Source organism: Cylas formicarius, unplaced genomic scaffold (genome assembly GCF_029955315.1).
Source record: "Cylas formicarius isolate icCylForm1 unplaced genomic scaffold, icCylForm1.1 PGA_scaffold_10__41_contigs__length_53128322, whole genome shotgun sequence".
NCBI classification, from domain to species: Eukaryota; Metazoa; Arthropoda; class Insecta; order Coleoptera; family Brentidae; genus Cylas; species Cylas formicarius.
The window spans coordinates 2,763,060-2,780,102 of NW_026844214.1; the positions used below are offsets into that span (position 1 = coordinate 2,763,060).

At 32.9% G+C, this 17,043-nt stretch overlaps 1 protein-coding gene across 3 annotated transcripts in view; it reads left to right on the top strand.

Moving 5' to 3' along the window:
* LOC132707281 (probable nuclear hormone receptor HR3) overlaps positions 1-17,043 on the top strand; it is a 231,046-nt gene that overhangs the window by 81,958 nt on the left and 132,045 nt on the right. For 2 of the 3 annotated variants that reach the window (XM_060680098.1, XM_060680309.1), the window contains exon 1: positions 16,199-16,523. The exons of the other annotated variant lie outside the window; for it this stretch is intronic. The gene's annotated coding sequence lies outside the window, so the exon portion shown is untranslated. Of the gene's footprint in view, positions 1-16,198; positions 16,524-17,043 lie in introns of those variants that run through there. 3 annotated transcript variants of the gene reach the window in all.

The following is a 17,043-nucleotide window of genomic DNA, read 5'->3' on the forward strand; positions in this document are numbered from 1 at the left end:
AAACACCAAATAGGTAGAAAAATTGAGAAATAATATAAAACAATCACTAATTACACTTATCTGTCATAAGTATTATTATTAATACAATTTAAATTTGCCTGCAAGGTTTAAGTTTTGTTATTTATTATACGACAGGTTGTGCCCTCCTGAATATTAAAGATATTTAGCTCACAAACGTGAGAGTTCAGAGTTATTAAAAGCGCGCCCAGACATAAACACAATTTTTCAATTACTGTCGCGTATAATTCGACAAAAACATTTCATTGCGCCGTTAATTGTGGTGTCATGGCATATGAAACTGTAAAGCAAAATAATTTCGTAAATAATACCGTAATTAAATAGCTGTACGATGAGTCGCAAAATTAACCGTTTCGGTGGGAAAACGGTTAGGTTTACTTACGTTGCCGAAACTGACGACGGACTTTAAGGACTTAACCGATTCGACACATAAACTTTGAAGATTTCTATGCTCGGTCTTTGAAAATATAGTTTAGGGGGGTGGTGGGCCCCCCGGGGCAAGATGCCCACCTCAAAAATTAACTTTTTTTTTTCGTTTTTTCTCCTAATAATTGTAAATTCGTACGTATTACCAGGGTTAAAATGGACCGCTTAAAAATTCTAAAAAAAAGCTATTCCTTATTATTATAGCCGAATCAAAATTAATTGATTGAAAGTGTTTATTTTTTGGATAATTCTATCGATTTAGCCAAAAGCCAGAAGTTACGAAAATCCTGCAAATACCAATAATAAATTTTTTAACAATTATTTTTTTATTAAATAATTTTTAATAATTAATTATAACACATAAACAAGTAAATTTGGGTAAATTTAATTAAAGTTAGTCAAAAATAAATCGACTTGATGGTTAAAAGCCACAAAAAATAATAAAAAGCTTCAGCGGGCCGCCTTGCCCCACCATCCCCTATTGGTTATAATTTACATCATCTTTACACCTTTCTTTCAAATAGTTGAAATAGTTAGCCAAAATATTACTACACTGCTACAACTACAATTTTGGTAACATATTTCATTTTTGTGTCTTATTATTATTATTATTACTATATTACAATCTTTATTTCAACTAAACACGTAGGTTTAAAAAACATGCGTATCAAACCCAAAATAATTAAATTTTTCAAATTATCTCCAATTTAATCCTAATTTTAATTGGAAAATTGAACTTTTTTAGACAATATTTTAATTTCTTTATTTTGCTTTACGTAGGCAGGAGGCAGATTATAAAATGTTGAACTACTTTTAGATTACTTAAGGGCACTATAACATTTCCTTCTAGTTTGATAGTTATGAGTGATTAGTGCTTGTCCAGAAGAATGTTTATGAATCTATAAGAGGCCGCATTAGAATCCCATAGCATAGAAGAGCTAATGCTTTATAGATAAGTGTAATAGTTTTGTTGAAAAGAGATTCACAAAACATATAAAATTTTTGCAATAAACATCTATTTCTTTTGTTAAATACTGATCACCGTACTTAAGGTTTTTGTCAACCCTTAATTGGTTCTACTAAAATGCCAATATGTATTTCCCAGTTAAAAAATATATTGCCAAAAAAAAGGCAACAAAGCATATGTATAATATTTTGCGTAAAAAATTTAATGCATCAGTAACAATGGTGAATCTGCTTTAAGCAAAAAAAAAATGTTTATAAATGTTTATGATGGTGTCAATAACTGATCAAAGCGTTGAAGAAGTGAAACAAATTTTGTTGAAATATCGTCAAATCACTATTAGAAATGTGGGAAAACAATTCATGAATTTTGCATCACCATAATGCCCCTGCTCACTCATCGTTGCTTGTGTCTAACTGATTGGCTAAAAACAAAACCACAATCATGCCTCAGCCTCCATATTCAGCGGATACGGCCCCCCGTGACTTTGTCCTGTTCCCAAAAGTCAAGAAACCCATTGAATTGGAAAAAACGTTGGCACAAGTGTATTGTATCATTAATTTTGATTAATAAATAAACACTTTTTCATAAAACTTAAAAAACATCTTCCTTTTTGAACACACCTCGTATTTCCCAACATAATAGTATTATTTTGCACTTCAATTTTTATCCACAAATATTCGATATCATCAAGTGACTCTAATAACGCTGCTCTTATACAAAAAAAAACATTTAAATTGCGTAATTCTGTTGCTAGTTAAACTGCGCGTTATGTAATGTTATAATTTCCCCTTACGGTTTGCAGATCTTAAGAAAAGTATCGATCACCGCGATCAAACACACCTTTTTACTTTCTTATCTATAGATGCGTACGTATACATACATACATAGTTAACCATTTAAATGTCCGTAAACTAGTCGGGTCGGCCGTATACGATTTCTAATTTCTCGTTATGGGACGTGATAAGTTTGAGGCACCCACACCTTAAGAGTTTTACTTTTAGAAAGCATCAATCGCCGATATCGATTTTCGTTAGATAACACGGAAAATTCGCCTCACGTGGCCGCTATTTTGCGTCAGCGAATATTTCTACGATTTGGTCAATGTTATTCAACCATATAGCTATAAATGTCAGTCTTTGAAATCGGGCAACTATTGGCAACGCCATTTTTGGTGTTTGAAATTAGGGAAAAGAATGTAACTGGTAAGACAAGTTAATTTTACAATGGTTTATGTAGAATGCCCACCCACTCAATACTTTACTCTTCCACGAACTGACAAATGACAGTTGTCATTGGCATTAGCAAGTTCCTGCATTGGAAGCCATGGAGATTAACAAAATGAGACATTCAAACGATCAATAAGGTATTTAACTTTCCTTTATTGAATTTAAATTCTCACAACAACATTAATTAACGTTTTATTGTCATTTTTCGGTATATGTAGTACCAAGTAGTATGTAAATATTACATTTGATAAAGACACGGTGTTGTCGAAACAATTGTCATGTAAAAATATATAAGTTCGTGAAAATCTGAACTTTTAGTTCTTATTTATTTTCATATCTGAAATTTAAAAAAAATGAAATTTGAGAAGCTATAACTCGAAAAATATTACGATTTCCAATTTTTGTTACATGACCTACCACCATTATTTTACCACAGTTGGATAATTCCTCCAAGTTTCCGAGCTCAATTTCCGAACACCCTGTAATATTAACACCATTTTCGAAAATGAGGAAAAGTGACTACCAAATTAGTGGAGGATCTAGAAAGCAGAATGCAAATTCGGAAGGTGAACTTTAGAAGTGACGAAATGTCGTTTCCGGACACCGCAAATGGAATTTCCATCAGTGGCCGAAACTTAACCTGCTATTGCCTGGGCGACACGTTACGTCCCGTTAGAGAAAAAACAACGTGATAGACGGCAGCGGTGGATTTTGATTTTGTGGTCCCACGGTAAATCGGTTGCGGTCGCCCCAAAGAAACATTATACCGGTACCGTTTTCTTCTGTCTCGGTTCCACAGTGACCAAAGTTTTTGCCGTCTTGACGACGAGCCGACAGAGTCAAACGGTTTCGTCCAGACAAGTGGAAACTAAAAATAAATCAGATTTTCATCGGGGAAGTTATTTCCCGGCGGGGCTCGCCGCGAAATACCCTCCCCGACCTTAAATTAAATGGCGACCTCATAATAATAGCCTCATCGATTGGGATTTTGCTACGATTGGGACATGAAGGAGACGTTGGTTAGACCCTTGGAGTACAACTTCAGTGATGTTGGGGGTTACAAAAAAAAATTAAATACAAAAGTTGATTCTATTAAAAAGACCTTTTTTTTTATTTTCATAATCGTCACTTTTTTATATACAGGGTGGTAAAACGAAGTTACATTTTTTAAAATTCAATACCCTACATTTTATTGCATTTTTGGATAGTCATTTCAAAGACAAATTCAACGATATTTATTAGTGTGGGTCTGTGGCGCACCGTTTCGAACTTGTTAGGGATCATCTTCAGAACTCGAGTTATGTTTAAACCATCATTGTTGGGTTGCTTATTAACTTTTTAAACTTTTTTCATTTTTCTTAAATGAGGCACCCTGTATATTATTGGATTTTAGCCACTTTAATAGCAATTTCAATTATATAACGTACTACGGGTCTCTGACTTATCGTACAAATTTAAAATTACAGCAGTAATAATAATAATAATATTAATTATTATTATTATTATGTATATATCGTTGTTTAGAAAGAAAATGGTGTAAAGAGCAGGTTTGTGGGAAAAATGTGGAGGCATACGCGGAAAATCATTACTATCGCTACTAAAATATCATAGCCACCAGAGGCGCACCAATTTTTAACATAGTAGCGTCACCATATTATCTAATATGGGAAGAAACACCCAAGAAAAAGATCCTCTGAGAATCAACTAAACATGATCACGATATTGCTGAGAAACAATTGACAAGGGCACAACAACACTTAGAACATGTAAACTAAGGCGAGGTGTGATAAATAAATTGATATTATTAAGTATCATGTTGTCTTCTTTAATACACATTAAAAAGTCAACAGTTTTTGTTTTATGTTTAAAAAAAATCAGTGAAGCAAGAGTGAATATTTTGGATAATTACGCATTTAAATTGGAAGGGTATGTGTTTAAATCGAGAAAATATGACTGTTTTACTTTTTATTTAACAAGAGAAAAAACCAAAAGATTTAAAACGTCAAGCCTCAAGTAAGAACCAAATCTCTTTAAAAATGAAAAAGTTATATGGTGAATTTATTAATATTAGTTAATATCAGATAACATTTTAAAAATTATTGTATGCGGGTAAAAGCCAGCACGATGAAGATGACCTGTCAATTTTTTTTTCAAAATAAATAAGAACTAAAAGTTCAGATTTTCACGAAATTATATATTGTTTCGACAACACCGTGTCTTTATCAAATGTAATACTTACAAACTACCTGCTACTATATATACCGAAAAATGACCATAAAACCTTAATTAATGTTGTTGCGAGAATTTAAGTTCAATAAAGGAGAGGTATTTAAATCTAATTGATCGTTAAGCAATACATTTCGATGTTTCATTTTGTTAATCTCCATAGCTTCCAATAAATTTAATTTTCTACTTTTTGTGGCTGCGTGTAATATATCAAAATTGTCGTCAAAAATGGGTATTTCTGTGTTTAAGTGTGTAGCATAATTAGAATCTAGACTATTGTTTTTAAAGGCTCTTATATGTTCGTTAATGCGTTTCTTGAAGGATCTAACTGTTTGTCCAATATAAATTTTAGGACAAGATCCACATTTCAACCTGTAGACACCAGATTTTTGGTATTTTGGACATTTCGATTTATTGTTTTTTAAATATTTTCCTATTGTGTTGTTAGTTCTGAAAACTATTTTTAAACCACATTTTGACAAATGTTTTGAAACTTTTTCTCTAGGTTCTCCTATGTATGTGAAATGCAGTCATTTTGTTTGTATAAGGGTGATTTGAGCTGTTATGTATGACTGTGTCCGTGTGTGTGTGACACACAAATTCAATTTTTCAAAAATTTTTTGTGGGAAATAATTTTAAAAATACTATGAAACTTATATTTATTTGTTTATATTGGGCGTTCTGGGGATCGCTTAGCATTGTATTCTTTGCGGAGGATTAGAGGTAAATTGGACATCACAACCGCATAATATTTTGTTGTTGTTTTGACTAGTCAATTGACCGGTCTCAAAACTATTGCATACGTACACACTTACCTCGCCTTACCTTATTCACAAATGGATACTTGGCATTGAATTTCTAAATGTTTATGAATTAATATAAATATATTTATAAAATAAACATATAATTGTTATGAATAACGAACCGATAGGCAACGTTATCCTTTTGTTGGATACATTTGAACGAATCTTTCTGTACTAAACCGTAAAGCAATAAGATTTGAGGAGGAATTCGTCTGAAAAGAAAGACTGTTATAATCAACCATTTCCGAGCAAAATATTAATTTAAAGTTGCGTAACCCAGTAGGTTACTGATCCCGTCAGTTTTGTCTAATTACAATTAATTATTTAATTAATGTCTAACGGGTATATCGACCAGCTAGCATTAACATTACCCAACAACAATCGGAAATTATAATGCAATTATTTCTATGTAGGTTTGTGTTTGTTGTTTTTGTTCTTTTTATGATATTTATAAAACAAAAACAAGTTTTAATGGTAAGCTTCCGCGCGTCCGTAACCAAATTTTTGTCTCTAAAGTATAAACATATTGCATGGATATTAGCAAATTGCAAAAAAAAGTTTTTGCAATATTTTCTGTAAGTTTTATTTCGACTTTTTCGACAACCATTCTAACGTGTATTAAAAGAGCATGTACCAAACAATGATGTCAAACAACATATCTCCTGTATTGTAATAATTTCCAGTAAAATTAACAATAAATAAAACATGTCCAATTTTCAAATCTGGGAAGAGAGTCAGTATTTTTGCAGTTCGAAATGTAGTGTCAGAGATCGTTTATGATCCGGAAGATGGCGATTTTTGGAAAGCGTTTGAAATTTTGATGAGGAAATTATCAACTATTGGCTTGTCTCAATCTATTTTATTATTTTTTGCATCGCACTTTTAAAATCGAACACAATACGTTAGCCTAAACGGAAAGGACTCATCCACTGGAAATCTAAAGCATGGAGTCTCACAAGCATCTGTCCTGGGGCAACTTTCCTTCATTATTTACATTTTTCGTCATTTACCAGATTAGAAGAAATTTTCGTGCAATTTATTTTTAAATAATCATAAAACACAAAAACTTTTAATTTTAACCAATGCATCTTTTATTAAGGACGATAGCGTCACTCTCTTTGGTGTCCCTTTAGACGACAATCATAATTGTACGCACGTCCTGGAATATATTGTGCAGTTACGCTCCAAAAAGGGCAATCGGAATTCCATTAAATGTCAATTACCGAGACCGTGTCGAACTTATTTTTCTAATCTATAATAATCTTTAAAAATGCTAGCCTTAATGAAATCCATAGAAATAAGTCGAGCTATACTCTATACTAAGACATTCATAAATTTTCTACTAAACTAAAATAACTATTTAAATCACATTTAACAGGCAGAAAACATTCTGAATTTTAAAAATGCTGGGCTTTGAGCACAATACTTCGCTTTCCAGGCAGGAAGGAAAAATCATTGAGCACTATTGTATATAGTGACGTTAATCTCTACTTTCGTTGGCTACGTTACAGTAGAACCAAACTTTCAACATTCGAATAGAAAAAAAATATATACAAAGCTCAGCACACAAAATACCTAGGTCTGCTTGTTGATAATAAATTAAATTAATCGGAGCCTATTGAATATATTGGAAATAAAAGCCAATGATTCCAATAATATACAGTTGAAGAAATTACCTCACAGATAAAACGGAACATAGTATGTATTATGGCTTTTTCCTCTCAAATTTCAGATATTTATTGCCGTTGTGGGCAGGATGTGGCAAAACTAATTTTGACACTGCTCAAGTGCTTCAGAACAGAATTTTGAATCTATCGCTTAAATTTGTTAGGTCACTGAACTCAATATTTCGGGTCTTAGTGCTATATTGGAGTTTGAATAAATTAAATTAATTATGAAAACATTAAATGAAACCCAAAAATCTAATATAACTAATATCTAAGATATCTAAATAATATTTATTAAATGTAACGTGTATGGTCTGTTCATAGATATAACAAAGCGACCAATTACTTTTGAATGGGATAATCCAAGGGTGGTCATTAACATACAATGCGACAAGATTATTACCTAAAGTTTCGGAATTTAAATTCAGGTAAAACTGTGGTCCGTAATAGAAAATAATTTTATACCTACCTGTCTTTAGTATTCTTTGGTTTGGTACACTACTTAGTTTAAGTTTATTAGTAATCATTCTGATTTCGTGTGTAATACAGCGTGTGTTGAATCGTGTGTGAATTATGCAAAATATGTGAGAGTCTAGTGTATCTCAGGAGATGCTCCCGCCCAGATGTAGAAAACACTATTCTATTGAGACTAAGGAAGTTATAAACAATGTTTATTTGACTCTCATTGAACGTGGTGCCAGCAAACAAGCATCTTTAGAAGAAACGGCCACATTGACCAAAATTCCAACATCAACTGTATGGAAAATTGTGAATAATCCCATTTCAGCGAGGAAAAAAAGAAGCGATGCTGACATTTTCTCGAGTGTAGATGAAAGTGATCAAGATATAATACGGCGTAAAATTTACCGGTTATACGAGGAACAAAGCGTGCCTACATTAGATATCTTAATTAGGAGGCTTGAAAAAGATGAAACTAGTGTTAAATGTGGCAGAACTACCTTATGGAAGCGTATTGAACACATGGGTTTTAAATTTTAAAAAAATGACAAAAGGCAAGTTTTAATGGAATCTTTTAGAATTCGGAAATGCCGACTGGAATATCTAGAAAAAATTATCATTTACAGAGAACAACAAAAGCCAATTATTTACTTGGATGAAACCTGGTTCGACACTTATGATACCCCGGAAAAGGGTTGGGTTGACTCCACTGATAAGTGTAAAACAAACGCGCCATCAAAAAGAGGTAAAAGAATAACTATTTTGTGCGGTCGCTCTAAAGATGGTTGGATTCCAAATGGACTTTCCCTGCCTGCGAAAAATATTAAAGATTCTTCTCTGGATTACCACGACGACACCACCGCTGATTTATTTGAAAGTTGGTTTAAAAACAAACTAGTTCCAAACATTCCTCCTAATAGCGTCATTGTAATGGACAATGTAAGTGATCACAGTAGGCAGTGGACTAAAACCCCTTCCCCATGTGACGCAAAAGCAACAATCCAAAACTACATGTATAATAGCGACATTTATTTTCAGAGTATACCAGCATATAAAGTATGGAGCAATTAACTGAGGTTCTACAAAGCTTGAACCTATAAAAGGAATACGTCTGTGATAATTATGCAAAAAACTAAGGCATACAGTTTTAAGGCTTCCACCTTAACACTGTATATTTAATCCCATTGAATATGTTTGACACCAACTGAAATCTGCCATTCGTCGTAACAATGTTTTTCCCCGTGTTAATTCCAATGTCCTCAAACTTATAGAAACCGAAGTTTTTAACATCCCTCCACAAAGTTGGGCAAATTCTGTTAAACATATAGAAAAAGCAGAACAATCATATATCCATATTGCAAATAATATAGAAGAAATAATAATTAGAACAGGCGATGATAGCGATAGTGATACTGATATATTATTAAGTGAATAATTTTAAGTGATTTAAGTATGTTATAAAAATAATTTTCAATTTTATTTTAGATTTAAACATAAATAAATAAATATTGTTTAGTATATTTCCTAACAAAACCCCAAATAATTAAATTCTTAGCAAAGTGCGGACCTGTTCGGCCATATTTCATTCTTACAGCATGCCTGGGTCTTTCCTTAATTCGTATCACTTTCTTATATCTATGAACATACTTTACCAAATAAAGGACTTAATATCCCGCTTTTGCTAGCTATCGAGAATAATAATGTTCGAAGAAACCTAAGAAAAGATTTTAACTATTTGTTAACCAAATTAAAACGTCGATATTCTCAAGAGCTAAGTACGGTTTAAAGAGTTTGTTATTATATTAGTGTAATGATATGGAGAAACAAAGAAATGTTGAAAAAAAACTGATCAAACCTTATTGGCTGAAAACTGTTGCCTGATTAATTGAAATTAATAAAATGAAATACATGAAAACATTCCTCACGTTATTTTATTTATTTATTTTATAATTTATGAATGTAACAGTTTCTTTTTTCATATGAAAAATTTAGTTATAAGTTGTTATCGATTGATTTGCTCTGTCCGGTTGATTGCTGGTATTATTTTGCTGTTTAGTTTTTTCTTTTTTCTCCAAGATTTAGTTTACCCAGCTTGTGTTTTGTTTTAGACAAACGCAACTGATTATCTTCCATAACCCTTTTCTAAATTTGATGAAAAATTAATATGAAATCTACAAAAGCCGCAGGCTTTTGACAAAATAACCCCAAATTTTGATTTATACGCTCCAATAACAATCGTTTAACTTTTGGCCAAACTGTTCAGAATGCGACCGACTTTATTACTCCGGAGTTATGCTTCTTTACAGCCCTAGTTTTAGTTTTATGGCACTTTTGCCAGGTAAAGGAATCTTCTGTTATGCTCAAGTCGATCTAAACTTCCCGGTATTTAGGATATATACATAATAAATCCTTAATTTGTGGAAGCAGCTGGCGATGCAACGCTTCAACTCTGTCTTAAACAAACTTGATTGCAAATGCGGATTGAAAATGTCGATCAAATTGTCTGCAAACATTGCAAAGTACGTTTGTCCCTACTAATTTGTGATGATGGTCATTTTAATTTTATTACGTGAAAACCAAGTGTTTTAAACTGTTCTTTATTTATACGTATAAATGATCAAACTCTTGACTGGAACCTTCGGCGCTGTACTAACACGCAATAACGCGTTTTACCACAAACCGAAACTCAATTTTACGTACTCCACGCGCGTTTCGCCAACCAAGTTGGCATCTTCAGGAGAAGAATAAAACTAAACTTAATAGAACAAATGTTCTCTATATATACAGAGTTTTTCACTTAAAACTCCGCACGCCAATAAGTCCAAAACGAAAAGAAATATTTAATTTATGTAAAAAGTAGTCAAAGTGTGGGGTCAAGTAGATATTTCCTAAAGTTTAAAAAATTCGACGCCTGCAAAGAGCTGGGCGTCGCGACGCGTCGAAAAATTATTCGATTGCAGAGACTTTGGAAATACGCGCATACAAAAGTACATATTATTTAAAAACTTTTTTGTTATTTACTCAAACTTATTTACTTTACCCGTTTCTAAGTTATACCGATTTAAAGTAAACATTTCTTGATTAATAAAAAATGTGATTAACGCTTATTTTTACAAGTATGCCATGAATGTTAGTTACTATGGCAACCATTGTTATCGCAGTTGTTTTAAGTGCAATTACAAACAATAGATTTCAACTATTTTAGTATGATTTTATTTATTATTTTTTATCGATTTAGTTCTGAAGTTAATAACCAAAATTATTATTGCAATTAACTACATAATAAGACATTTCAAAAATTTTGTTCAAAATTATGTCCATCTGCTCGAAGACAACTATCAAAAACTTTTAACAGATGAGCTTGGGTCACTTGTAGGAGAGTCCTTCTTGTGATAGCGGCACACGCTGCACTAATTTTGTTAATGAGATCAGCCATATCTTCGATAGGCTCTTCATAGATAACGTTTTTTAGGTAGCCCCAAAGAAAATAATCTGGTGGTGTAATGTCCGGGGACCTCGCCGGCCACCTTACCGGTCCATTAGTACCAAACCATCTATTGGGATATTCTCGGTTCAAATACCTCGTTACTATTTGGGCATTATGTGCAGGCGCCCTATCCTGCTGTAGCCACATATCCATTCTAGTGTCAAGAGGCACTTCTTCTAATAGTTCCGGAAGTGTAGTTTGAAGAAATCTTAAATAGCGATCTGCATTTAAAGTTCCTTCGTAAAGGTAAGGTCCAATAAGGAATCCATTTAATATGCCGCACCAAACATTGATACTAAAAATTCGTTGGTTACCTCTTTCTGTAATCCAACGAGGATGGTTTTCGGACCAAAAACGACAGTTGTGTCTATTAATGATTCCATTATTTTGAAATCGACTTTCGTCGCTCCATAAAATTTTCGAGAGAAAATTTGCATCTTGGCCATATAAATCGGACAATGTCGCTAAGAAATACATTCTTCTAGCATAATCGCCTGGTTCTAGTTTATGAACTAGTTTACTTTTGTACGGGTGAAAAGAGTTTCTATGTAGAATTCTCCACGAAGAACTTATGGTAACACCGGTATTTTCTTTTATCTCTGATAGGAATATCTTGGGGTTATTATCAACCTGCTGAATTACAGCAGCAGTTTTTCATCATTTGTAGCCGTCCTGTTCCTATCTCTTTTAGGTTTTATGAAGCTGCCATATTCTCTTAAGTTTTTACATAAACTTGAAAAGGTTGTTGCATCGGGGACTCTTCTATGCGGATAACGCCGTGCGTAAACTCTTTTTGCTTCTCTACAATTGCATCTGCATTCTCTAAACACCAGTAACATGTCTACTTTTTCCTCATTGCTAAATTGCACCATTTTCACATAATAATTCTTAGTTTTTTTTTAACCGAACAAATTTGGATATTTCTTGTGACAAAATGTGACAATTTTTTGATACAGCAATAACAACTTGCGTTTGTAATTGCACTTAAAACAACTGCGATAACAATGGTTGCCATAGTAACTAACATTCATGGCATACTTGTAAAAATAAGCGTTAATCACATTTTTTATTAATCAAGAAATGTTTACTTTAAATCGGTATAACTTAGAAACGGGTAAAGTAAATAAGTTTGAGTAAATAACAAAAAAGTTTTTAAATAATATGTACTTTTGTATGCGCGTATTTCCAAAGTCTCTGCAATCGAATAATTTTTCGACGCGTCGCGACGCCCAGCTCTTTGCAGGCGTCGAATTTTTTAAATTTTAGGAAATATTTACTTGATCCCACACTTTGACTGCTTTTTACATAAATTAAATATTTCTTTTCGTTTTGGACTTATTGGCGTGCGGAGTTTTAAGTGAAAAACCCTGTATACACATCGGGAAGTGGGAGGGGGAATTACGCACTGTTCACGCAACCAATCAGCGCGTATAATGGGCTAAATGGGATTGGACCTCTGTCCTTGTTCAGTGCCTTATTCCCTCTCTTAACAATTTCTAAGCTTTCGTAGGCATCTAATTTTCTCTATTATTTACATGTTTAACTAATTTTAAATTACTAATATCTACCTTATGATTATTGTTGAATATATGTTCGGCCACACTTGATTTTTCTAATCTAGCAAAATTTGAATGAGCTAAATGTTCCTTAAATCTAACACTAATTGATCTTTTGGTTTGCCCTACATATGACTTGTCACAATCGTTACAACATATTTCATAAATTCCCGACTAGTTTATCCTTGGGATTACCCAAGAGATTTTTTAATTTTGATCCGGACTGATAGACACTTCGAAGACCTGCAGCCCTGAAGACTCTATCAAGTCCTCTTGTATATTGGGGAGAGAAAAGAATTGAGACTACTTTTAAATTTTCCTTATCAGCTTGAAAAGTCGTTGATTTTTGAAGTTTGTTTTAAAATCTAAATTTCCTAATTAACTTATCGATAAAACTATCTTCATAGCCATTGATGCTAGACACCTTTTTTATAAGGTTTCTTTCCACCTCAAACCCTTCTTGATTTAAAGGAAATGCGACAAGTCTATGGACTAGAAGCATGGTTAGAATCATTGGTTATGTATCTTAAAGTACATCGTCGACGTATCTATGCCATATCCTAGGAAAGTACTCGAAATTTTCTTTAGCATTATGTTCAAAAGTTCAGCCAGGAAAGGAGATAAACAATTTCCCATGGCCGTGCCATTTTGTTGTTCATAATAGTTGTATAGTTGTTATTATATAGAAAATAATTTTGACTCATGCAAAGCTTTGTCAGAGTGATAAGCTCTTCAATTATATCTTTACTGTAGTTATTATATTCGAGTAATTTCCTGAGGTATTCCAAAGTTTCTGGTATAGGAACACTTGGAAATAATGAGAAGACGTCAAAAGATACTAAAAGTTCATGTTCATTTAGCCTTACGTCTTTGATTTTACCAATAAACTCTTGCGACTTTTTTACAGAAAAACTTTCTTTTTGATGTTTTAAATTTCCAAGTTCTGCAACCAATGCTGAGACAATAGCTCTCATTGTTTTTCCAGGTATATGAATTTTAGGTAAACAATATAATTTCTACAAAGTAGGATTAGATTTTTGTATTTCAGATTTTGGGTAGTAAGGTTTTAACAACTATTTAATGTGCTTTTTACCTGCTACTACTATATATTGAGAATATTTGTTCTATTAAGTTTAGTTTTAATCTTCCCCTGAAGATGCCAACTTGGTTGGCGAAACGCGCGTTGAGTACGTAAAATTAAGTTCCGGTTTGCGGTAAAACGCGTTATTGTGTGTTCGTCTAAATGCTATTTGTATTATTTTTGTGAAAATAAAACTCCTTCCCAATTAAATTTGAATCGAAGATGGTTTTTTAAAATCGAAACATGCTACGTAATGCGTTGGTTGCTAAGTTTTGTGGCAAATTTTGTAACATATTTACATTTATACTTATGCAAAATGTATTATTCTATTCACTTGACTCCTGTTGGATCAGGTGTCACCACTAAACTTGACTCCGTATTCTTGTGAATATGTGTCAATATTCACTTGAATTCCGGTTTCATCCGGCTCGAAGGACCAAACAAATGGTGGATAATATCGTGGATTGTATTTCGTGATTCGTGACCCCTCGAGCACTGGCTGCCTGCGAGTTCCGCCCGGGCTTATTCGGTGTGCGAGGTTGTCACGTTTATTTTAATTCTCAAAATACATGACATGGAAATTAACATTATAAATGTAAAATGAGGCGTTAACGTATTCTTCGCTTAATATAGAATAGAAGACAGATTTTCTCATAACGTTTATGTAATATTTAAATGTGCTTCACTCGGTGTTTTATTTTTAATTTCTAAATTCTAAAATGAACTTATATTTATTGCTGCTTAATAGGGCTTTTTTTATTTTTATTTTCTAGCCAAAAATATATATAAGTTTAACAGTCTGTAACGATATGTCGTAAACTTCTTAATTTTCGAACTAGGGGAAGTCAAGGTTTCAAGACAAAAAAAACTTTTTAATCACAATTTTCTTATAAAGATATATTTTTATGAAATTAGTTAATTTTAATCTTTCCGAAAAGCAGTGGCGTACTTTTTAATTTCTATTTTAATTTTTTCAGGTTTTACTATTTGTATTTTGAAAAAAAAAATCTTTCTTGAGTGATTTTAAAATTTGGGGACAACAAGTTTTCTTATTATAATTTCCTTGTCACTGTAGTTTTATGAAAGTTTATTTTTTGATTTTATTATTTCTTTATTTTTGACCTGAGACGTCCGCACGCCACTTTTGGTTTTTAAGCGAAAAAATGGCGTCTTACGCAAGTAAATTTAATGGGTCAGATTTGGCTCCAATAAATGGGGATTATATGAGGAAAATAATTTTAATTTTTAGAAAAAGCAGAGGCGTATTTGCATTTTTTAGTAAAAATATTATTTTTTTAGGCTTAGCTTAACGGTCTGTATTTTGAAAAAGCGAGCTTCAGACGATGGATTTTTTAGTGATTTTGGACACTTATCACTCTAAGTGTTTGTATAAAACTTTCTCCACACGTTTTAACCATTACGGAGCATTTTTTGATATTAAAGCTTTTTTTTAAGTGTTACCAGTGACGTCAGCATACCTCCGCTTTTTGTAAAAAGTTTTTAAGTTTTGCCCCCTAAAGCAAGTGCTGTTCCCCCCTGGGGTGAATAACCCAATGATTTTAGGAAAAAATCATTTTTTGGTTTTTACTTTTTAAGGGAAAAAAAGGCCTCTTACGCAAGTAAATTTGATGGGCCACATTTGACTCCGATAAATGAGGATTAAAAAAATAATTTTAATTCTTAGAAAAAACAGAGGCGTACTGCTTCTATTTGCATTTTTTAATCAAAATATTATTTTTCTTTTAACAGTCTGAATTTTTGAAAAGACAGCTTAAGGCTCCCTTGAGTGATTTTAAGATCTGGAAAAAACAAAAATTTTTTCATCATAATTTTCTTATCGCTCCACTCCCTTGAACCTTTAAAAGTTTTTTGTTCTATTTTTACCACGCCACTGGTAAAAAAAAAGTGGTTTCGAAAAATAATTTAAATTTTCAGAGGACACAGTGGCGCAACATTTTTTTTTCTTCAAAAGTACGGCTCAAATTAAAAAAAAAGTACTTCGAAATATGTGCAACTATGATTACAAGGTTTTTTTTTTTAATTTCACACAATTACGTACTATGTGGTATTTAATTGACGAACGCCGTATGCACCTTTCGGTTTCTCGAAAATAATCTAAAATTTTGGAAAAATTAAAGAAAATCGCGTGGCATAAACGGCAAAAAAAAACGCGCCGTTACGCAGGCATGCGCGGATTCCAATTCGTGCCCACTTTCTACTTCTGTCTAGCGGGCCATGGGTGGTTGTTGCAAGATGCTTTTAGTTTACCGTAAGACCGCCGCGTTGCTCGGCTCGCTGGATCTCGATAATAACGCAATCGAGGAGGGCCTTGGCTTGCTTTACCTTCGTTCGGCAGATTCGTAATATTCGGAGGTGAACGACCACGCTCCTACGTTCGCGACGATTTTTTCGTAATCTAGTGTGCGTAGAGACCGCGTCGCGTTTTGCGCTACCCGTCGTCGTCTGTCAATCGCGGGACAGAAATGGATTATTATCGACGGTTCAGGATTAAATGCGTCGTGATTTGTGATATGGTGATGTGATCGCGGTTGTGATTCGTTTCGGCTACTTTCTTTCTGGATTATCCGTGTATCGTTTCCCACTAAGGTGCGTTCTTCAGATCGACTTGAGTTTATTTTTTAAAGCCGCCGTTAATTTAATTTCCTGCGGTGAATAGATGTTCCTATTCCCCGTGGGCTGAAAGCGTTTAACGCTTGCAATTTTAATAAATAGGAGTAATTTTATTTTTTTGGATTTTCAGAATTTCCACCGAAAATTAGATTAAAAAACTAATAAAAAAGGGAATTTGAATTTTACAATTTTGTGGTAATTAAGATCAAAAAACTTTTGTTGGAACATAATATTATAATAATATAATAAATAATGTTTCAATACAGGGTGTTCAAAATATCATTTGCGCCCCGCTTAAGGCTTGTACATCGTTGTAAAATCTTTGATTACGGATTGATTTTGATTTTTTTTTTGTTGGATAGATCTCTTAAAGACGCACTAAAACCAAAAAAACTAAAAGAGAAATGAAAAAGGTTTTTTCGTATAGCATCGCCTAATGTCATGGCTAACTGATACAGTTTTTTGAAGTGGAAACTCGAGAAGTATTTTTAGTGAT